Source organism: Pyxicephalus adspersus, chromosome W (assembly GCF_032062135.1).
Source record: "Pyxicephalus adspersus chromosome W, UCB_Pads_2.0, whole genome shotgun sequence".
Lineage (NCBI taxonomy): Eukaryota > Metazoa > Chordata > Amphibia > Anura > Pyxicephalidae > Pyxicephalus > Pyxicephalus adspersus.
The window spans coordinates 6,921,413-6,930,021 of record NC_092870.1 but is presented as its reverse complement, the minus strand read 5'-3'; positions in this window follow the sequence as shown (position 1 = coordinate 6,930,021).

Sequence of the window (8,609 nt, the reverse complement as noted above, 5' to 3'; positions counted from 1 at the left end):
CATGAAGGTTCATCTTACCAGGAGGAAGGCCAGTGTCATCTCGATGCGAAGTGACATCCTCATCATCCACATGACCCCGAGCACAGAGGGCAGGAGGGGACTGCTGCGTCTCAGGGCGTACTATTGTAAAAAAATGGAAATACACACATTGTTAATGCATGTCAAAAGAAGGTAAAAATACACCAAAGAGGTTATTTTCCAAAAATGATCTCATATTTCACACCCAAGCATAAATACGTAAAAACACAATGCTATTTTGTTCTCAATGCTAATGACTAATCTGTTGCAATCCCACAAGCACGCAAAAATCAATTTATATTGGTAATTAGGTCATGTAAAAGGATTGAACTTACATGGTTGCCAAGCATCGGAGTCATCCCGGTAGTCCACCCCTACCACCGTTTCTGGCCCAGTGAATGGCAACGCCAATCTTTCATACTCCTTGAGACGCTGCACAAGATGTTCAGGATAGGTCCCACTCCTTCTGGCCTCTGTGACCAGGACCCTTTTGACATGTCTAAAGATGTCACTCACACGTTTTTGACACTGGGTAATGGTCCGTTGTATACTGCCCACTGCATTTACACTCCTGGCAATTTCCTTCCAGAGTCCCTGCCTTACAGCATGGGAAGTCTGGGAGTTCAAGTCCCCACGGAGTCTAGGAAAATGTTGTACGTAGGACTCCATAAGGGCTGCGTTTTGCTCAGGAGTGAAGCTGGTTGCCTTGGAAGCAGAATCCCTGGTCCGGCTCAAACTGGCTGAGGTGCCAGGTTGAGGGACAAGGGGCCTAGATGTTACTTGGCCTGCTTCACTGAGCAACCTAGCTGGCCTTAGGGAGCTGCCTGTTGGTCTATGGACTGAAGACCCTGGGGTGGTAGTGGTGGTGGCCATTCTCCTTGGCTCCATGTAACTAGAAGTCACAAAATAAAAGAGTTATGGGACAACACACCCAAAACCTTTACAACCTGTTCTTTTTCTGTTTTCTCCCCAAGCTTTTGTTATTTTTCTTTTTTCTCCCCAAGTTTTGGTTTGCATGAGCAGAATGGCTAAGAAACTGGGCAAATGTATGGGGATTCAGTACGTGCGCACGCAAATGCTCATTCAAATGTGCGCCGGCTCAAGGATTTTGTTTGCTGTTGTCATTGATCCAAATTTGGAACTCGACTTGCTCTTCACAACTGCTGTTGTGGCATTAAACAGCACGTATCTGGTCATAGAAGAAGAGCAGCAGCAACAACAACAACAGCAGCAACCAGAAGAGCAAGCTCAGACTTCGCAAACAGTCCAGGCACCACGCATCTTCTTAGAGCGTAGCCGCCTGGAAAGTTTGCATGACCAGGATGTCAAAAGGCATAGATCCGTGCATCCGAGGATGAGAGCTGCTGAGAGCTGGGCGGGGTATTCAAATCAGCCGGGCGGAGCAACCGGCTAAAAACCTCTGGGGAGAACTATGCATTTATACAATCACAGTAATACAAAGTTGATAAAAACATCTGCGAGTCTTCCATGCCAAATAATCCAAATGAGGGAAAAAGAAAGATTATGTATGGTAACTGAAGAAAGATATATTTCGAGTATCAGAAATCATATGAGTATTGATAAAAATGGTTCATTATGAGGTATAAAAAACAAAAAGGTGAGGGGGGGGGAGGATAAACTGTTAATAGGTGAAAAAAAAACGTAAGATAAAGAGGTACTTTGAAGAAAAAAAAAAAAAAACATCATACTTACTATAATATTATCAGCAACACAGGACAGAAAATGTAAATGGAATTGAATAGGAGACAAAGTAATTTGTGATTTTTCGGTGAAGGGGGGAAGGGGAGAATATTGAAAATTGAAAGTGAAAAATAAATAAATTGGAAAATCATGTCAACCATTAAAAAAGAAGATGATTTTTAACTTGCCTTTACTGGAGTATGAAAGCATTAAATCATTAAAGTCACACTTAAATTGGGTAAACACATCTAGATGAGAGGGACATGTGTTGCTATTATAAAACAAGAATTCGAATGTACATAAGTGTAGTTGAACTCAATAATGTCCATAATGAGTGCACAAGGATTGACAGCGTTTACTTACATTTAACTCAAGGAGTATTTTAAAGTGTTAGAAGAGTGAAGATTTTCAATAGATTTGCACTTCACAATGTCACTAGGAAAAATAAGTGGGAAAATGTTTTGTTGATAGTTTGGATATTAAAATGAGGTAAAAGATGGTGATGGGGGTACAGGTATGCTTACCTATCAGCCCAGATACTGGTTACTGATTTACCATATGGGGATCTAGATAAAGACAATATAGGAGAAATTCCATGAAAAATAGAATAACTCTAAAAGGCCAAAGCAGAGATATATATGCACAGAAGAACCATAAAGATGAATCCAACTAGATTGAATCAATAAGAAAAAGAAGGGGTATATATATCTCAAGGTTTAGACTTACTTGTATCGATTTGGCATGAAAGCAAACAGCAGGCGAGGCGTCGCCAGTGCGAAGTCTTGCGAGATCTTCCACTGTCCTGTCTTCAGCAGAACATCAGCAAACCAAGATAAAGGCAGCAGTGTCTGCTCAACTTCCTCTGTCTGCTAAAACAGCTAAGAAGAACTTGGAGGAACAGCATTTTGGATTCAACTGTAAGTGTTCATATTTATTTTAAAACTGCATGGCTGCTTGTGTGTACTATGATGTAAGGCTATGCGCATGTTTCTGGATAAAACTCCAGGGCTATGTGTATGTTTGTGTGTATGGTGCAGGAGGTTATGAATGATTGTGTGTATGTTTCTGAGTAAAATGTAGGGCTCTGTGTTGTGTGTGTATAGTATATATGTTTGTGCATGTTTTTCTGTATAGGACAAATTATGTTTAAGTTTAGTGCAGGGCTATAGCTTATTTGTGTGTATAGTGCCGTGTTGTATGTATCTTTGCAATAGTGCAGGACTATGTGTATGATTGTATTTAAATCAAAGAATATGCTAGTTGTTAATATAACATATCTTATATTAATATTTTAGTAAAAGCAGCACCCCATTCACAATGGTAAAAATCTGTCAACAAACACGATAAAGTATGCTGTTTATGAGCACTTTACATTACCAAGTGATGGGAAACATTATGTGTGACAATGTATTCTTGAAGATGATAGTTAAAAACAATGTCATGCAAAAATTAGCAGTTTCAGTGTGTCTAACAAAAATGCACCTGCAAGAGCATCAAATTTGGAAAGACACTTGTAGCATTTTTTCATCCTAAAGTGTTAGAAATTGTGAATGAGAAAGCTATCAATGAAAATATTCCATCTATTTCTGGGATAAAAAATGTTCAGAAATCTATTAGGGACCAAACACAACTAAGAAGATTCTTTATATCTGACAAAGTTACAATAACAATGACACCAGAAAAATTCAAAAAGCACATTATTGAAATGGTAGTAAAGAATAGTGTGTCACTATCTGTTTTTCACAGCCAGCCTTTTTAGGCCTAAATGGAGAAATGGCTAAAAGACTTGGGTGTTTCTCTGGAAAGAGAAAGTATAAGGAAACTTATATTTGAAGAGGCCAAAAGGAAAAAGGAAGAACTAAGAAAAGTCTGAAGGGGCATTTTGTCTTCATAAAAATGGATGCATGCACCCGTCACAGATTCAATTATTTTGTTATTAATGTTAGATTTGTTGATGAAAATAATAAAACAATAACGCAAACCTTGGGAAATAAGAACACCCAGGCACATCACACCAGTGACTATCTTCAGAAGTTAGTGGAGGATGTTCTAGAAGATTTTGAAATTAAAAAGGAACATATTCTATGTATTGTGACAGATAATGCTTCAAATATGTTGAGCAAAATTGAGAAAAGGAAGAAAGTGATAGACAGATATTAAAGAAAGACAGTTCTGCAAGTATTGGAGAAAGTGAAAGCAAAGAGAATAGTGACAGTTTGGATAACATTGTTGAAGAAGCATTTAAGCGTACTACTTAATATTGAACACATGCGTTGTGCTGTTCACACTCCGCAACTTGCAATAGGAGATGGATTGAAAGATCATCATGCAGCTACTCTAATTGGCAAATTGAGGCAAGTAACTGTTGCAGCCAGGGCCCCTAAAACAGATGCAATTTTGAAAATACGTGCAGGAAAAGGAGCCATTTTGGATCAACAACACGCTGGGGAAGCACTTATTTGATGGTAAAGTGTTTGCTTGAACTAAAAGACTTTCTTGAAGATCTGGACAATGAAAAAAATGTTTTATTAACTGAAAGCCAGTGGACACAAGTAAAAGCACTGGAAAATCTACTTTCTAATCCCTTTACTTTCACCAAGAGTTTGCAAACTAAAGATTTAACATCTGATAAATTCTTCTTGAAATGGAAGAGCTTGATATATTGCCTGAACAATAGTGGAGTGTTAATAGCTGATGACATTGTATCTTCAATGAAGAAGAGAGAATCTCCTACTGGATAATCAAATCTTGTTAGCTGCTGTTTGTTGATCCAATTAGCCGAATTTTGTTGAGGGATGACCAGACTGATGCTGCAAAAAAGGCCCTCTATCATGTAGCAGTTTGCATGAAGGGATTACTGCTACTCATCCTCTTCAAATGAAGAATTGGACTTTGATTCCTACTTGGACAAAATGGAACTTTCAACAGTAAAGCAACGTCGCATATGCGTAAACTACCAGAAAATGTCCAAATAAAGAGATTCCAGCAGGATTTTTTTAAAGAATTAAAAGAACTAGAAAAGTATGATCGCTCATTGAAAATGGCTGTAGAAGAAGCCATCCTTGTTTATCCAGAGATTTTCAGTGATGTGGCTAGAACCGTAACAGCAATGCCACCCACCCAAGTTACATAACTCCTCCTTATGGGCTTCATCCAACATTGAATTTCTCAGACCTCCTCTTGGTAATTTTTCCACTCTACCGGAAGATTCATAGGTCTTAATACTTTTGGTTATGGTTGTACGATTACAACCCAAAACCACTGCTATCTGAGAGGCATCACTTCCCTTCAGATAACTGTCTACCACTGTTTGACGTTCTGCATTAGTTACTTCTCTGGCCATAAGGGTAAGTGCAATACTAAATATAAAGCTAATAACTTTGAATATCAAAAGATGAATAATATTGTTATCTTAAAACTTAGTAAAAATCCCTGAAATAAAGATATTTCATTTTAAAATTATATAAAGTAAAAAAAACATAATTGACAAATCATCAATTTATTTTTATATTTTTTTATTAATGTTTTTGAGAAAAACTTTTATAGTAAAAATATTGTGTTATTTATTTTTTTATAATAATTTTATGGATTTATCAATAATTAGGGGGTCTACATTTTTTTTGTGAAGTTTGAATGCAAAAGTGTGAAGATAAAATTAGAAACCCTGTAAATACAGAGGAGTCAGAGTCGGGGCTACCAGAAACTGAGGAGTCTGAGTCGAAGCATAGTTCTCCCTAGAGGGTTTAAGCCGGTTGCTCCGCCCGGCTGCTTTGAATACCCCGCCCAGCTCTCGGCAGCTCTCATCCTCGGATGCACGGATCTCAGTGAGGCTGCTCTGTGTCATCCGTTCAGAGGATTGCTGCCGATGAGAGGTGAGCACACAGTTCAGCCTTCATGTGAAGGAGACACAGGCGGCCCCGCTCCCATCTCAACTCATAGCACGAGCTCGGATTTCTGTTTAAAAAAAAATCTGCCTGTGAAATGTATCCACCTCGTGGATCTCGTTCATTCATTCATGTCTCCAATAGCTACAGCTTCTACACTGACCATATAGGTGATGGCCTCAACCTCTAATGCCGCCCTTGCTCCGTCTCAGGGCCCACCTCCTCCTCCTCATGCTGTTATTGCTGCCGCCTGCCCAGTACCCAGCTCTAGATGCCAGTTACCAAACTCAAACTGCTCGATCTTCCTCCACTGCCTTTCCTCCTTCTGCCACCAAAGTTACCCGTGCTGCTGCCATCAATTTGAGTGGGGCATGTAGCCGAGCATTACCTTTTTCAGGCTCCACCAGCGGTGACCAGGAGCTCCAACATTGCCAATGACACTGAGCAGCGGTACTCAGTCATGGTGCAGGAATACCTGAGCTCTGCATGGGACATCTGCAACCTGCAAAGCCAGGACCCACTTGGTAACTGGGTATCCAAGCTTGAGCAGTGGCCGGAGCTGGCAGAACATCCCATTCAGATCCTTGCCTGCCCAGCCGCAAGTGTGTTATCTGAAAGAGCGTTCAGTGCAGCTTGGGGCGTAGTGAGTGACAATGGGATTCGGCTCTCCGCTGAAAATGTCGACCGAGTCACTTTTATTAAAATTAATAAGGCTTGGATCGGCAATGACTTCAACACCCCCTCTGCAGAGTGTACGGATATAGGTGATGGCCTCAACTTCTAATGCCCTCCTTGCTCCGTCTCAGGGCCCATCGCCTCCTCCTCATGCTGTTACTTCTGCCGCCTGCCCAGTACCCAGGTCTAGATGCCAGTTACCAATGCTGTCCACGCTCTGTCTCAGAGCCCACCGCCTCCTCTTCCTGCTGCACGCCCCAGGCCTAATCAATATGAGCCATCAGGTTTCAGGTATACTTCCGATGAGCCAGCTGATTCGAGTGGGTGGCATCTTTAACCCTGGAGCGCAGGTCGAACCGTAAGTGGAAGTGCACGTCAATCACATCCAATTGGTGCAAATCTGCCAGTGTGGCCCTGTAGAAATTCCCTTCTATGATGTCCCAGTGCACATTAGGAATTGGGTACTCTAAAAAAAATACAGAGAATTAATTCTGATCCTTCTTGCTACCTAATAATGTAAACTGAAATTTGTCTGTATTTCTGTAATAAAATACAGACAATTATTTCTGATACCACTTGCTACCTATCAAAATAAACAGAAAAAATTCTGTATGTCTGTAAAAAAAGTACAGAGAATTAATTCTGATAACATTTGCAACCTATGAAAATAAACAGAAATATTTCTGTAAAAAAAATACAGATAATTATTTCTGATACCAGTTGCTACCTATGAAAATAAACAGAAAAATGTCTGTATTTCTGTAAAAAAAATACAGAGAATTAATTCTGATCCTTCTTGCTACCTAATAAAATAAACAGAAAATTTTCTGTATTTCTGTAATAAAATACAGATAATTATTTCTGATACCACTTGCTAGCTATCAAAATAAACAGAAAAAAATCTGTGTTTCTGTAAAAAAAAAATACAGATATTTATTTTTGATAGCACTTGCTATCCATCCAAAAGGACAGAAAAATGTATGTATTTCTCTACTAAGATACTATAGTCAAGCCAACAAATCTGGTAAGCTATTAGCTAACCAATTAAAATCTAAAGCGGCCAAAAACAGAATAGCCCACGTTCTCCACCCCCTTACTAAAGCTAGGTCGTCAAACCCACAAGACACTGCAAATGCATTTAAAGATTACTATTTCTCTTTGTATAATTTGAAGGACGACCCTAATACTTTACAACTTACAAATCTCCACATAGAAGAATTTTTAAAATCATATAAACTACCCACTTTGTCACCAACTTAAAGAGCTTAATCAACCATTCATTTCTCAAGAGATTGAGTCAGTAATTTCTTCCCTATCTTTGAATAAGTCACCAGGAATAGATGGTTTCTCCTCTGAATATTACAAAACATATAAACAGATATTGTCCCCCTATCTGGTAAATATTTATAACCAAGCTATGGAAAACGGTACTTTCCCTAAAGAGATGTTAAAAGCGGTCATAATTACAATTCCTAAGCCAGAAAAGGACCCATCTCTAGTTCACAACTATAGACCAATCTCATTAATGAATAATGATGTCAAAATCTATTCCAAAATTATTGCACAAAGACTTCTTAATATAACACCTCTACTTATTAGCAAAGATCAAATTGGGTTTGTAAAGGTAGACAGGCCCCAGATGGGACTCAACGTATGTTAAACTTAATCCAATATTGTGAATGCCATAACCTCCAATCTACCTTTATTACTTTAGATGCTGAAAAAGCGTTCGACCGCTTACATTGGTCGTATCTCCAGAAAACACTCTCTGCTTTTGGATTCAATGGGTCAATTCTTTCCGCCATTATGGCACTATATACCACACCAACAGCACATGTATTCACATCCAGCATGCTTTCACCAGAATTTTTACAAACTAACTATGTCCAGCTGAGTGCCATGCCCTCGGGGGGTACAAGAGGCACGCATGGTAGCGCGCGCACCTCTTCCCACAGCACCCCTAGGACGTGCACTACTTTGCACATCCAAAGGAGTGCTGAGAACAGGACTTTCTGTAACCACATCCATAGAGATGCAAGGGATGCCGCCTGGCCAAACAGTAGTTTGACCAGGACGGATCCCTCCGCCTGCAGAGAGAGACACGCTGCGAGCAGAGCAGCAGCCTTGGCCATTCTGCCTGCTACAGCGGCGTCTCCCTCTGTGCCTGGGATCCCCAGGGACGCCGCGGGCTCGCAGGACAGGTAAGTTCCTTACAATAGCTAGTCGTTTTCTTATACGTCAGAGAAAGGTAGGGGGTGTGGGACTACCGTTGATCCAAGATTATTACTTTGCTTCTCTATTAGATCAGCTGGAGAAATGCTTTTTTCTTAA